This window comes from Mesocricetus auratus, unplaced genomic scaffold (genome assembly GCF_017639785.1).
Source record: "Mesocricetus auratus isolate SY011 unplaced genomic scaffold, BCM_Maur_2.0 Super-Scaffold_100014, whole genome shotgun sequence".
NCBI lineage: Eukaryota > Metazoa > Chordata > Mammalia > Rodentia > Cricetidae > Mesocricetus > Mesocricetus auratus.
The window spans coordinates 39,081,345-39,097,270 of record NW_024429197.1 but is presented as its reverse complement, the minus strand read 5'-3'; the positions used below and the strand labels follow the sequence as shown (position 1 = coordinate 39,097,270).

General features: G+C 44.7%; 1 protein-coding gene across 1 annotated transcript in view; it reads left to right on the top strand.

Annotated features, from left to right (window-relative positions):
• The window catches only part of Cachd1 (cache domain containing 1), a 212,526-nt gene that overhangs the window by 14,226 nt on the left and 182,374 nt on the right, over window positions 1–15,926 (top strand). The gene's annotated exons all lie outside the window — the stretch shown is intronic.

Below are 15,926 nucleotides of genomic sequence, written 5' to 3'. Positions count from 1 at the left end.
ACACACACACACACACACACACACACACACACACCAAAGAAAACAAAGACATATGCTGGTCTCTTAGAATTAAGTGGATTCAATCCATATTTTTTGATTGCTGCATAATCAATCCACTTGGACAAAGGGCAGGGATCCAAGTGTCCACTCATTCTCAACTTTCTAGGGGGCAATAAAATGAGGAAAAGTTTCGATCACTCTTGATGACTAGTATCTCAGTTATCCTGGATTCCCAACCACATAGGTTTTATTTTTTATTTCTATGAGTGCTAGATATGGCAGTGTCACACACCTGTAATCCATCCTAGCGATGGGTAAGCTGAGTCAGGAGGATTGTGAGTTCCAGGCCTGCTGGGGAAGTCCTGTTGTATATGTCAATAAAGCACTGTTGGCCAATAGGGAAGCAAGATAGGTGGGACTAGGAGTACAGGAGGACTCTGGGTAGGAGAAACATAGGGAGTCATCATGTAGTCAGGCAGAGAAATAAGATGTCCGTCCAGTAAGAGAAATACTTAGATGGGTTAAATACTTAAGTCAGAGCCAGCCAGTAAGAAACAAGCAAGGCCAACAGCTTCATAATTAATACAGTGTCTTGTGTGTTATTTGGGGACTACAATGCGTCAGAGCCCAGGCGACTGGTGAGGAAAAACCAAAGCAGCAGACAAGAAATAGGCTTCTCTCTACACAGGCCAGTGTGGACTACATTGTAAAGTACAGGTCATTCTGGACCACAAACACCCTCTCTCCTGCAGCACCTCTCCAGTTTCACTGATCAGAGCTGGCCCCTGACTTAGGAAGATTCAAGTTACCACGCTTTGACTTAACAGCTTTTCTACTTCATGGTGGTGCAAAGTGCCTTCAGTGGAAACCATATGTCTCCCTGCATTCGTGCTGTATGGGAGGATGCCTCTGAGCTGAGCTGGGCAGCAGCTGTGAGCTCAACTATAAGGGAATCCAGTGTGGACCCACACAGTGTACTGGGTTGCTTAAAAACTCCATCATAGTATTTTCTGTGTCACATCTCACTATGCTGACCACTCTTACCCAGTGTGTGTGCATAGCTGTGGACCTGTGTGTCCATACTGTCACACACTATCACCTTGTGTTGATAGTTTTGCCTAGTTGTATCCTAAAAATATCCCGAGCATTTTTTTTTGAAAGTGAAGTACTAAGACTATTTCTGATATTGTGTTTCCCATGAATGATAGATTTGCTGGGATGTAACTCATGTGTAAGTTAATGAACATCTCTATTTCTCAAGCACCTGTTGAGAAATCTCAGGGACACATAGACTAAGAATGGTGCTAAGTCAGCATGGGTATTTGAGAAGTTTAATCCATTTAGCTACTGGAAGAACCCCAAGCCAGTGAGTGGGTAACAATGTTTCATTTCATATATTAGAACATAAGTTTAATTTTTTTGTCAAGTGTTTGTGCTTTGGAATTGCTAAGGCATTTATATTTTATAAATATTATCACAAGCATAGTAAGAGTGTAGTACGTTTTGTAGATGGATATGTTTTTAAACATCAAGCGGCAAATGTTTTTATAATTTGTGGTTTGCCAGTTTCTATGTTTTGACCAGCCAATCTCTCTTTCCCCATCTCTAGTTTCTTGCTTGGCTCTGTCTATGTCATGATTATATTAGAAGAGTTATAAATAGAATTAAGGTGTGGGTTTCAAACAGTCTGCTGTAATAAGCTACTTTTGAGGATTTTACAAGGCAATTGGTATCTGCTTCAAACACTCAGGATTCATTGTATGAGGAAACTCACCCTGACATAGTAAATTATTATCTAGGAGATAACATGTGAGAATTGTCTTTTTAAGTCCTCCCCCCACTGTCTTTTATCTGATATGAGTTAAGACTAATTATTTTAGGACCGTGATGAATTTTGTTTAATTTTGATTTGGTGTCTTGGTCATAGATTGTTGAAGTGAAGGTATTGCATTGCTGTTTCTCAAAATACACAACACTGAAATGGACACGTAGGAAGTCTGCCGAGAAGACTGTTGTCACACCATCATTTTTCTTTTCAGCACACCAACATGTCCATAAGCTCAGCCAAAGAGTGCCTCATTCAATGAGGTGAGACATAGTCTTCCTGAGTTATGTGCATAGGACTGCAGGACCTACAGCTCAAACCTGTGCAGGGTTAACCTTGCATTTGCCGGTGACCCCCACACATCCTCTTGTAGACCTCTAGATTACTAGTAATACACATACAACATTGTTTTACTGTATTGTTGAGTGAATAGTGATGAGAAAAAAATTCTGCACATCTTCAGTACAGATATACTCTATCCCAATATACTCTATCCTCATTTGATTATCCCTAAAGGTGCGGAATTGTAGAGTCTGCAGATAGGACTGACTGCATCTTCCATTTCATTAGAATTCGATCTTATGAGGTTGGCTGTCTCTGTTAGGAATAAGGAATAATGGGTTGGGACTGCAGGTGGCAGGTCCCAGTCCAGTGCTGGGACCACGAGGATCGCGGTCCCTGGGGCAGGTGATGGACCGCGGGTAGATGGGGAAACAGAGACCTGTAGATGTGACTCATATTGAAAGTTTTATTGAGGGGAAGGTAAGAAAATAAGGTAAAGAGACACAGAGAAAGGGGAGGAGGGGGAGGGAGGAAAGAGAAGAGAAGAGGAGACAGGAAAAGTCCACTCTGCCCCAGGGGAACAGTGGGAAAGAGAGCATAAATGGGAGCAGGTCTTTCTTTTAAAGGGGTCCTTTGCACCTGCGTGCAGACTAGTAGTCATGGAACCCTGGGCTGACCAGGGTACTGCCTGAATGCATTCTGCCAGGTAATGGGGCAGGCCAGCACAATGCCTGAATCTTTACACTCTCAGTTATAAGATTTAAAAATATATAGATATTATACTATTATTATCAATGAGAATTCTAAATGTTTTTCTCCACGCAGCATTCATGTTCCTCCATATTTCCTTGCAAACTCCTAAAATTTTTGGATTGAATCAACTTAGCCAGGAAGAATTAAGTAAATAATGAATAAGTAATGCTTCATTTAATATGTATTTAATGTCTGCTTCTAGCCAAGCAGTAGTTGGAACCGCTGAAGTAGAGTGGTTGATCAAATACAGCCTGGTTTCCGCTCCGGCTGGGGCTCACATTCTTCTGAGGTTGGTTGGTAAGCAGGCTGGGAACAGCAGGGATCAAGGGTCAGTTCAGGGAAATTATTTGTATGCAAAGCTTAAGACTCTGGCTTCATGGATGTGAATGGGTCATGTGCTTTGGAGGACCAATTCTGAGAGATTAACTCTTTCATACCAGTCTGCCTTAAGCTGTATTTCTTAGTTCAGGCATCTTCAGATGACTGACAAGTGGCCTGTAAACAATCACTGTGCTCTAGTCTTCTCTGGAAACCCATAAGTTGGTTTCTTATTTCTTTTATAGCCGAGCAGGCTCCCTCTCCCAGCCTTCCCTCCGCCCCCCACCCTGCCAGGAAGCTGACCTGGTAGCTCTGTGGATGTGCTTTTGAAGGCATGAGTCCTGCAAGCTAAAGCCATGCTTGTGTAATTCAGAAGGCTTCTCTGGTGAAGCAAGCCCAGTTTGTAGCACCCTGGCTTCCAAAGCTCAATCTGAAGTCAGCTTTTGGTGACATGCAGAAGCTCCGAAAGCAGATCTTGTTCTCAGAACAACTCACGAAAACCAGGCTAGAGAACCTTGGATTTTAGTCCAAGCTCTCTCACTGTGGCTAGGAGCCTCAGGTTCCTTGATGTACAGATTAGGCAAGTCCAGGCATGGTGGCACATATCTACAATCCCAGCACTCTGGAGGCTGAGGTTAGAAGAATGACAAGTTGTGATGGGGGTTGGAGGTGGGACTGAGGAGGATGGCTCAGCAGTTAAGAGCAAGTACAGGTTCTTGTAGAGGACCTGAGTTCTGCCCCTGAATTCACACTGGGCAGCTCACACCTGCCTGTGACTCTACTCCCTCTAAAGGTATCTGCACTCACCAACACAGAAACATGCACATACATAACTAGAAATAAATACGTTTTTAAAAGTTGTGATGGTTAAATTTTTTGATTGCTAAGTTGACAGGTTCTGGAATCATCTAGGATATAAACACCTGGGCATATCTGTGAGGGAATTTCTAAGTTGGGTTAAATAAGAAAATGTCAGAAAATGTACATTAAATGTGTGTGGTACCCATGGTCCAGGATTTGGGGTTGTAAAAAAGGAGAAAATGGCCTAAACATCAGAATCCATCACTGTCTAATTTCTAGTAGTGAAAGCATGTAGAGCTGACTCATCCTCCTGCCATCATGCCTTTCTTGCCATGATATACTGTACCTCTAAATGGGGAATCTCAGTAAACCCTTAAGTTGTCTTTGTCATGTATTTGGTTATAACAATGAGAAAAGTATCTAATACAGAAAAACTGGTTCCAGGAGTAGGGTTGTTGCTCCAATAAACTTGGTTCTTAGGACTTGAAATTGATTTTGGGGGGTATTGTGGAAGAATTTGGAACTTTGGGCCAGAGAAGCCCCAGGGCACTGTAAAAGGGTTCACTGAGCCATTCTGGTGGGAATTTGGAAGAACCGAAGAAACATACTGGGGAAGGCCTAGCTCATAAGGCTTCAGGAAGTTCAGGAACTGGGATGGAGGCCATTCATGTCACATTCTGGCAAAGAGTTTGGTCACATTTCACCTGTGTCCTGTTAGCTGAATGTAATAGTAAGAGACTAACTTGCTTGGAGAAATCTCAGGACAGACTTGCGCCCTGGATGCATCATGATGACTGCCCACAGCTCTGATCCAGGCCTACACAGCAACAGGCAGAGCAGAGAGCTATGAAAACAGACAGTGTGGAGAAGAAAATAGCTTGAGTGGGTTTAAAGGTACAGATAAGGCAGATGGGAGCAGCAGCTGCAATTATTGAAGGGATTAACTTTATTCAAGAGAAATCTAGTGTTCTTCACTGGGACAATAGAAAAGGTCCCATAAGGGCAAGACCCCACCCCTTCGAGGCCCCAGCTTATAAAAAATGCAAATTCATTTGAAAAGATTCTGAACTGGATTCCCTGCTTGAAAACAACTGCCAAAGAAACTTGTACAGATTCAACCACCAAGGCGTACAGAAGCCAGAATAGCTGTGTGGTCCAAGGAGACTACCCTACTTCCCAAGCTGATAGCAGAATGTAGCATGATTCATGTGGCACCCATTTTATAGGCATGAAAAGATGTAAAAATAAGGCAGTCAAGGAAACTTGCACAAAGATTCCAAGGAGCTGATAAAGCCAGGAGATCTGAGGCTGGGTCAGTGTCTGCAAGGATAGTCCAGCTCTGTGAAGGTGAAGCCTAAGGTGTAGTGAAGACCCTGCTTGTTTTTGTTTTAAATGGGCATTTAGTTAGAAAACTGGCTTTGTGTCTCAGAAGAAGATTTGGTGTTTGGACTTTTAAACAGTTGGGACTGTTAAAGATCCTGGGGATTTTTAGACATGGACTATGCATTTTTTATTTGAAATGAAAATGAGACTTTAAGAGGCAAGGGTAGAATATTTGATTAGAATTTTTTTTACCATTTATTTGTGTGTGTGTGTGTGAGAGAGAGAGAGAGAGAGAGAGAGAGAGAGAGAGAGAGAGAGAGAGAGAGAGAGAGAGAGAGAGAGAGCGCTCATGTGTGTGCACAAGTATGCTACAGCACATATGTAGATGTAAGAAGATAACTGTGGGAGTTTTTCTTCTAACCATGTAGGCTCCCGGAACTAAATTCAAGTCATCAGCCTTGGCAGCAAGGGCCTTCACCTGAAAAACCATTTTGCGTACCCTAAATATTTTAATTTAAAAATGATGTGCTTGGCTATCAAGTTGTCAAGTGGGTGGACTTGTCTTGATTGTCAGCTCCACAGATTTGAACTCACTGGAAGCGTTCCTTTGTGAGTGTTTATGAGGATGTCCCCAGAAAGGTGTAACTGAAGAAGAGAGTCCCATCCTGACTGGCAGGGCCCTGGGCTGATGCAAAGGAGAAGGGAACTGAGCATCGGCCTTCCTCTCTCTTGCTCCTGACTGGAGATGCGGTGTAGCTCCCTCCCTCACGCTTCCTACCACCATGCCTTCCCCGACACTAGGACTTTACCCTCAAACTGTGAGCCACAATAAACTCTTCCCTTCCTTAAGTGACTTCTGCCAGGTGTTTTGTCACAACACCCGTGAGAGCACTAATACTCAAGCTCAGGGCCTGACTGCGCCACTCTGTCCAAAGAATAAAGGATGGAGGTAAAGGAAGGTACCAAAGGCTAGTGTCTGGCTAGGGGAGAAGGTTTATGAGAACACTGAGCATAGTCACTGCGCTAGAAGGCTCCGTAAGTTCAAGCCGCATTTTCCTGTGCAGGCAAATGTGCTGCTGGGTTTTCAGAAATTCAGTGTTCTGCCCAAAATTCAATGCTCTGCACCTTGAAGGAAGGAAGAATCCTGGGTGTGTTGGTAAGAACCAAGTAGGAGAGTGCTCTGGTGTCGAAGGGCTTGGAAGGTAGTCTTATAACCCAGCAGCTCCCTCACCGTGTCCTGTTTCACACTAAGTACTAGCTAGTTGTTACATAACGCAGACACAGCTCAATGGACCGTGCTGGCTGCCAAGTATCACTTGCCCACGGCCTTGCCCTTAGACACAGACCACCCTACCTCAGCCTCCGCTCACTGTTTCCCTGCACTTTCAGCATAGCCTCAGTCTACCAGTGAAGAATAACTATTAGGACACTTTTTTGTGTGGCAATCGGCAATTTTGGGTGGTGGTGGGGTATATTTCAAACACTCGAAGGACAAAAACAACCCTCCCTCTCCCTGGTCCCACAGGTCTGACTGGGCCTGGCTTCCTCTTGAAATGTCTCTCTGTGATGTTACGACTTCAAGTCTGGAGGGTCCTTTGATCCAAGCCCAGAATTTGTTGGCCACAGGGTTTTTGTTAATAAAAAACACTCACGCACCTCTAGGGGGAAGAAATTACAGCACATACTTCCTCCCGTCTGACCTCTGAACTCTTGCCATTTACTTCAAACGCTGCCTAGGAGAGAAGGCCAAATTAGTGATCTGTGATAGCACCACTCTAGTCAGCCTGACTTTCAACTTGTTTTCTCCTCCAGCTGGTGGGTTTCCACTTCAGAAGGTGTGTGGGTCCTCAGAAGTCTGAGGAGAGCCAACGTTCTTGGTGGAAGGCACAGTGTTCCGTGCCTTCTTTGTCTTTTAGGAACTGTTATAGAGTAGTTAAGCCTTGGCAAGTGTCTTGGCTTTTTCTTGACTCAGTTTCTTTATCTGTGAAATGAAGGGTAGAAGTGAAAACCACAGGAAGTTTTTGTGTCAATGTTCATTATGGGGTGGCTAAGTGGGTTAAGTTGCTATATTCACAACTGCATGCATCTACAAGCGCAGCACTCCAAAGGCAAGAAGGGAGTGGAGACAGGACAGCTGGCTGGAAACTCGGGGCTTAAGTGGAGGGCGCGCTCAGTGGTCCAGATTGGTTCACTCCACATGTGAACCACGAGGTCCTTCTGTCCGGTGGACTGCTGAAGTGACTCCACCATAAGGACTCATCAAGGACAGCCATTGGTTAATAAGAACCTAGAGGTGGCTCAGCCACCGCTGTCTGCTCCTTCAGGAGTCCTGGGTTCTATTCTCAGCACCCACAGAGTGGCTTACAGATGCTTATAACTGCAGCCCCAGGGGGATCACATACCTTCTTCTGGCCTCCGAAGGCACCAGGCATACATGTGATGTACAAGCAGACAGAACATCCATGCATGTAAAATAAGGAACTTCTATTGTTTTTATTTTTTAACTTTTGTAACAGTGTGACATTTTTTGTTGTGTTAGTATCATACCCTGTGTGCTATACTTGATTTCCCTGAAAGACTTAAATTTGAAACTCTAACTCCTGTGTAAGTTACAGAGTTTGTGTGTGTAGGGGATGTAGACATTTGAAACAAAAGATGAAGAAAGTGGTTTGGTTTGGTTTTGTTCCATCTAAGTAGCATCATGCATTTGGTGGGGTGCTGAAGATATTTTACCAGTATTTTGGGAATATGTTTTAGTGAAAACCCACTAGCACTCTTTGTTGCTTAAGAACAAGAATTTTGTTTTACTACTTAAGCACAATATAAGGACAGAAAACCTGCATTCAGCTACCATAGGCCTGAAGTGTGGGAACACCAGACCTTGAGCAGAGACCCACTTCCCCTTCTGCCTGGGAGTAGGCAGCTGTAAGACAATGTTTACTAAAAACATGTTTACTAAAAACAATACAATGCCTGGGGGCATTAAGTTCCTGGAAAAGGCCTGCCCACAGAAACCACCCTGACCTCGACCTTGTCCAAAGACTAACCGCCCCTTCTGCCACGCCCAGATCAGTTTCTGGGGTCAGAGCTGAACCAGCCAGGGGAGAAGGGAGAGCAGAAGCTTCTCTGGTGGGAGCTTTTCTTAGGAAGTTTTCTTGAACCTTTTTGGGGCCTGCTTAAAGTTTTCTTTACATCGTTGAACAAGTCTCTGTGTTGTCAATCCCCGACACCCTCCGCATGTTCTCGGACACAGGCCGCGCAGCAGACGCGACACTGAAGAAGTCGTCTTTGGTTCTAGGTGTCCCCTTCCTCCTTCCAGCCTTGGCCTGGTGTATATGTCCATTAATGGGCAGGGGTAGGGTCCGGTTAACTTGACCCTATTCATCACACCCTCCCAGGGGTACCCAGGCTGCTCTGCAGCCCTTCATCCTGCTGCTAAGCAACAGTGGGCTGCCTTTTATTGAGAATAGTGCCATGGCGCTGGTCTCCATACCTGCTGCTGGCTTCCTGAGTGCGCTGCTCACTTGCTTATCCACAGCAGAAGTGCATCATCTAGTCCATCTTCCTTTAGCATGGCTTGGTGCTGGGAAGTCGTGGAAGGCAGGGGAAGGGGAGGGACGTCCTGGCTTTGTTCTTGGCTTCATCATGACATTGCCTTCTCTAGACAGTCTCCAGATAGCTGCCTCTGACTTTCCTCCTGAGTTCAGCTTGGGTGCTGTTAATGTGTGACCTTTTGGAACTCTGGACTTGCCCTTGTAAGATCCTTTGTAATTGAGACTGTCCATTTTCCACAAATACTCAAAGCAGCAGTGGTGCCCAGGACAAGAGTAGGGTCTCAGACTGTGCCTCAGGAATGGGTGAGGGAATTTGGAAGCAAAGCCCTGAGCCTCCCTCCACCTGATTCCTTACCAATAACATGGGGATAAATAATGCTTTCTTCACAGAGTTGTTAAATGAAAGAGCTCTGGAATCCTTTTGTGAATTATACAATAATCCCTTTGTGAGCTATGAAACAATTTACCCATCTTACAAGAGCTTGACATACATGCTTCTTGAATGACAATAAAACTTTGTGTTCTATTTCCTATCTGTGGCAAATAAGAGGATCTATTACTGTGAGTGTACTTGCCCTTGTATAACTTGGGAGGAAATAATCATGAAGAAATAATGAGGTGAAGAGCTTAATCATTCATTAATCAGTGACAACCTATGGGTAGCTTAATACTTTAAGTATATAGTTTATTGCCTCATATTTATGAATCCGTGGAGGATGCATCATGCATTTTATTAGAATGTGACTATCCATAGCTGTGAGGCAGTGTGAACAGGGCACTATCATGCCTGTCTTCCTGACATATATGGAATATATGAAACTATTATGATGGATATGGAATATAAGAATGAAGTGTAGGAGCTGGGCGTTGGTGGCTCACGTCTTTAATCCCAGAAGCAGAGGCAGGTGGATCTCTGCAAATTCGAGGCCAGCCTGGTCTACAGAGCAAGTTCCAGGACAGCCTCCAAAACAATACAGGGAAACCCTGTCTCGAAAAAAACAAAAGAAACAAAACCAAGAAAAATGAAGTGTAGGAATGCAGTCCTGCAGCAGGCAGGAGCCCCTTCACTGGCCATTTTGTCCACACCTTTTCCCCTGGGAATTTCCAAGGAGCGGAAGGTCACCTGTTGCTAATTTTAAATCCCCATCCCACCCCCAGGCACACACCCCTTTTCTCCTTCCTGCTGTAGGCTTCAACACTTTTGTGGGTTGTTCTGTGAGCTTGTGGCCCTCATAATCGCCTTAGAGAAGTGGATGCGTATTAGCAGCCAAGGCCCCGCTTTGAAAAGAGTGCTTTGTGGAGGGAGTCTTTGTGTATCTCCCCACATCACAGCAGTCCCTGGGCACTTCCCAAGTCTCCCTGACACTGAATGACAGAACTGGGAAGGACCCTACTCCAGAATAATGGGAGGATGCTGCTGGGGTGATGGGGGGGAGGCCAGGGAGAAGGCCAGCATTGGACCTCAGACCATGGTATTGGCTCTCCGGACCTGAGCATCTTAGTGCTTTCTCTTCTTCTTACCCCCAGCCAGGGACTTTGCATTTTCAATGAGGGCCCCACTACCCTTGGCTGTAGTGAAAGTGGAATCACTTTAAGCCTGTAACAATAGCGGGTTCTTATCCTCTTAGTTACCGCTTTTACCGCTTTGGATAGCTTTCTTTTAGACCAGGTAGAGAGGCTTGTAATGTGAGCTGGAGGCTCTGGCTTTGCGGTATAAGACACATGACATTTTCTCATCTCTTCTAGCCATCCCTTCCCCCCATTCATCCCCCCCCCCATGCCCCATTTGAAAGACATCTTTTTATTCAAATAATACGTGGAAAGATAGGCTATCTTAGGAGCACATCACAAACTGTTGTCAGAGAGATTAGTGTAGAATGGGGAGCAAATCTCACTTGCCCAGTAGTACCCCAAATCTCAGTTAGACAAAAGATGGTCACTTTCTCTTTCTTGAAATCTAATTTCTAAGCTCCAATCTAGAATTTACCCAACTAGAGCAGGGCTTTTTACTAACCTACTAATGAAACCACAAGAACTTATGTTTTAATATGGCACTTAGTATGTTACTAGCAGACAATGCACTGCTCCTATTTTAGACACCAGATATCAGGCTATGGGTTTGAGTTCTATTTTAAATGAAGGCAGCTGATGAAATGCTTTATTCAAGACCTGAAGGTCACAAAGTGGTTGAGGTTGGGATTCATACCCATGTCAATGTCTGCCTGAGCAACTGGGTTGATAATATTAAGAAAGTCAGCCTGTAATAGGTCCTGTGATGTTTGCTATCTTCTCAAACCATGTTAGTTTATTGAGGAGGCTCCAGAGAATACAGGCTTGTCTTGTGAGAGCAACCGTTCTGAGACGTTCAATCAACAGGAAATACTCTACACCCAGATCTCGTGATTGAAGCCACATTTGTTTTTTTGGGGTTTTGCTTTTTTTTTTTTTAAACTCATTTCTCTGTTCCAAGTAGACATGTTTAGTATCTCACCACTACCAGCAGCAGCACACACACATCCCCTCAGCTCAGGGAAAAGGAATGTAGCCGAAGTAACCTGGAAGCTGGGAATGAATGCATATGTCAAGTGATGTCATCATCATTAGGAAAGGGGAGAAATGACAGAAAGGAAAAGCAAACTCATGGACAGGCTGCGCTGTGTCTTAGTCTCAGGTTAGTTTTATTGTAAACAGAGCCACCTACATTCGGGAACTCTTTCCTGGTGTGTGAGAAAGGCTTTCCTATCCAGGCAGTTTACTTCTTGACCTTCTCTGTTGAAGCGTACGAAGTGGCTACTGCTCCCTTCATATTCGTGAAGGATGTTACTCGTCGCTTTTCTTCCAGTAAGTGTCCTGCAAAGGGTACATCCCCAGCGCATTTGATCTCTACCTGAATGGAGGTTGGTGGATGGACTTTGTCCTCTGATGAGGTGAGAGATAGAGAGACAGGCATGAACAGAAAAAGAAGCCAGAAACTGTGCTTTTTATCTGACAAGAGATAAGAAAATTACTTTTTAAAAGCTCCTTTGAACCTGAATTAAGTAGAGTTTTCAAAGAGCACCTAGAACTAAAGTCCAGAGATTTCTTCACAGAGGCCTACTTGTTTCTTCTTTTAATGAAGACTTGATTTATTTAGCAAGAAGCAGTCTTAACTTAAAAACATTAGATTGTGTGTGTTTGTGGGTGTCTGTGTGGGGGTGTGTGCACATGTGCACGTGCCTGCAGAAGCTGGACGAGAGGGCACTGGATCCCCTGGAGCTGGAGTTACAGGCAGCTGTGAGCTACCTGATGTGGATGCTGGGAACTGAACTCCTGTCCTGCAGGAGCACTATGCACTCTGAACTGCCAAGCTATCTCTCCACCACCACCCCCGAGACACACACACACACACACACACACACACACACACACACACACACACACACACACACACGTGCAGGTGCAGGTGCCTCAAAGGCCAGAGTAGAATGTTGGATCCCCTGGAGCAGGAGTTACAGGTGGTTGTGTGCTAGCAGCCAAGTTGGGTGCTTCACAAGGGCAATACTGTTAATCCCACAGGTCGAGAATAAAAATACCACTACTACAATTTGAAGCCAAAATTGAAGGAACCTTTAATTAGATACTGGCCAGGTGAATGGGCTCTTGCCAAGTCCATCTCTGGTGTTCCAGAAAGATGACCCTGAGTCACAGTTTGCAGTGGCTTAAGTGTTTATTTCCCATTAGCTCCAATCAGGGGCAAGCATGCATCCTGACATCTTTCCTGCCTGTGAACCTCTGGCCCACATGGGATCAAGCACATGCAGTGCAGATGGGCCAAACAAACTTGTTTAGGGCAGTGAAAACATGTGGTTTGTTTTTTTCCCCATAAACAATAGTCTCCAGCATTTCAGGAACTGTCTGTCCCTGGGCAAGGGGCTTGTAGATCAGAGGCATTTTTATGTCATGGATCTCTAAGACATAGTGATTAAAACTTGCAATGTAACTTTGACTCTCACAATACAGCTCTCAATCAGTGATCATTTCTCCAGTCACCTTCCTTTTTTCTGTTTCTTCTACCCCCTACAGTTTTACAGTTCTATTTCCCGCTTGGTTTGTAACCCCCACATCCCCCCACCCCAGTTTTTTTTTTTTTTTTTTTTTTTGTTCACAGGGAAATCAAACAAAAGTTAGAAGAGCTAATTCAGCAGGCCTTTAAATTAAAGACGAAAAAAAGAAGTGTGGACTTCTCACCCTCTTTGTCTGCTGGGACTGGGTAGCTGTATTTCAGTTTTGCTATAACGAATTTGAATAGCTTTGAGTGTGCTGCCAAAGGCAAGAGGGTACTTAAAACCCTTGCGTTTTATAATTTGTTTGCCAACCTGGCTGACATCCCAGGCAGTGCCTCCTAGAAGACTGGTGGTGGTGAAAGCAACTTGATACTTTGTACTTGTTTGAACCACCTTGAGACTCTTAAAGTATGTGGGGCAGCTCTCTTTTGCTACTCAGCCCAAGATCCCACACACAGGTCAGGACTATGCAAAAGTTGGCCCACCTTTGTCTCATTGAAAATACCTGGATTGCTTTTTAAGGAGCTACTGCATTACCCCCGTAATGCCTGCACTGCTGTTGTACTCGTGGGCACGTCTTGCCGCACTTGTTATTATTGCCATTCACAGATTCACAGGGGGTCTTTATTGTTGGTTTATCCTCACGTTCTGGTGGGCAACCAAGAGCAGTGGCAATAACCTGTATTGCTTTGTGGGTTTCCGGGGGATGCACACTAGGTCTTTTATTTGGCAACCTATGGCTTCTGGGAGCGGTATCAAACCTTGTATGGAGTAACTCCACTAAAACTCTAAAATACATCTATGTATGTATGCATGTACACGCACATGCGTATGTAATGTGGGAGTGTGGTTTATAATATGGCTTATAAAATAGCTGGTTTCCACATGGTTTTTCCTAACATTCTTAGTGTTATCCCTCCCACAGAGACCTCTCTTCCCTCTCCCCACCTAAACCTCCCTCCTCATTGTCCTTTCATGGCACCTGTGTTCAGCCGTCGCCCTCCCTTGAGATTTCCCCCATCAATGATCCTTTACTTTCCTGGATTCTACAATTGCTCTAAGTTAAACACACAAATCCAAAGATCCAACACTGAGATCCACATGAGTGAGAACATGAAACTTTCTTCTTGCTGGGTCTGGATTACTTTATTTTCCAGTTCCACCCATTTCCCTGAAAAAAATTCATGTTTTGTTATAACCAAATAAAACTGTGTATATGAACCACATTTTCATTGTGCCCACCAACTGATGGATGTCTAGGCTGTTTCCATGTCCTAGCTATTCAATAGCTGGGGTTGAGCGTGTGTCTCCATGGTAGGAAAAAGAATCATGGAGTAGGTGCTGGGGAGTGGTGTAGTTGGGAGATCTATTTCTAGTTTCCCAAGGAACTGCCGCACTGATTTCCATTGTCCCTGCATTAATTTGCGTTCTGAAAACAGTGCATATGGACTCCCTTTCCCCCAAACTCCCAACAGCAGTTGCTGTCTTTTGTTTTCTTAATCGTAGCCATTCTGACTGGCTTGGTGCTCTAAATCTGGCCCAGAATTCATGGTTGAGGAGCTCCACAGGCCTTGGCCTATAACCTAATATTTTGCTAAATGACCATAGTATGAAACTGCTGTCTAAATTCATGTCTCTGGGGAAGGAGAGATGGCTCAGGGTTCAGAGCACTTTTGCGCTTGCAGAAGACCTGGGTTTGATTCCCAGAGCCTCACAATCATCTATAACTCCAGTGCCATGGGATCCAAGGCCCTCTTCTGGCTTCCACAGGTACCAGGAATACAATCAGTGCCCAGACATCTTTGTAGCCAAAACACTCATAAGGTTTTTAAAAAACTGTAACTCAATGCCTGTAGATTAGTACAGTTCTCAGTCCTCATCAGGCGTTCCTCTGTGCGGTGGCTGGTGGTTAACTCAGAAACTCACAGCTGGTAACACTGCAGAGAGGGTCACTGGGAGTGCTCAACCACAGTAGTTCTGAGCCACACCCTCCTACCAGAAGCTCAGGGACCATCATGGGAGAGCGATGGAAAGATAATGTTAAGGGCCAGAGGGAGGACTGGAGCGAACCAGTGTCTTTTGGTCATGACAGTGTTCGTATTCAGACATCTGTACTGGCCTGTCTTTGGCGTTCTGACAGGATATGCCCTCAGCTGAAGCAACTGAGAGTATCACCCATGCGTGCATGATCACCTCTGCCCACTTCCTACCTCTCTCTTTCCCTCCCTCTCTCTGTCTGTTCCCGCCCTCTTTCCCTCTCTCCTCCTCTTTCCTCTCCCCTGCTGCCCCCTTTCCTTTCCCCTTTTTATGAACCCTTTCCCTAATAAAAAACCCCTCTGCTTGAACCCTGTCACATGGGTCTTTCTCTCACAGTAATTACCTGCATGAGATCAAGTCAGTCTGGTGGGGAGTTAATGGGGGAGGGTGTTCAGGAGCCCAAACCTTTAACTGAGGAGCTATTGGCAACTGATGACTTCTGGAGGAGGGGAAGTCAGTTTTTTTAAAAAAAATAATTTATTTAACTTTATTTTATGTGCATTGGTGTGAAGATGTCAGGTTCCCTGGAATTGGAGTTACAGACAGTTGTGAGTTGCCATGTGCTCTTAACAGCTGAGCCATCTCTCCAGCCCCGGGAAGTCAGTTTTTTAAAGGTGTGTCTCCTGGTAGGTCCATCAAGCTCCAGTTGATGTCTCCACACCTATGAGTATATGTGCAGTCCAAAAGGAGAGAGAGAAGGAGGGCTGGAGAGATGGCTCAGCCATTAAGAGTACCTAGTGCTTTTGCAGAGGACTCAAGTTCAAAAGTCTGGAAGTTTGGAGGGACAAAGAGATGGGGTGGGTGGGTCCGAGATGAGTTAAGGGGAAAGAATGTGATCAAAATACATTATATAAAGTTATCAAAGCATTTTCAAAAATTATGTATATAGGAAAAGCTGCTGCATAGTCCCCTTTAAGTGTAGTCAGGCCACTTCCCTGACTGGAGGTACCCTAGAGAGTGGGCAAAGCTAGAATCTGTATGTAGGACAAT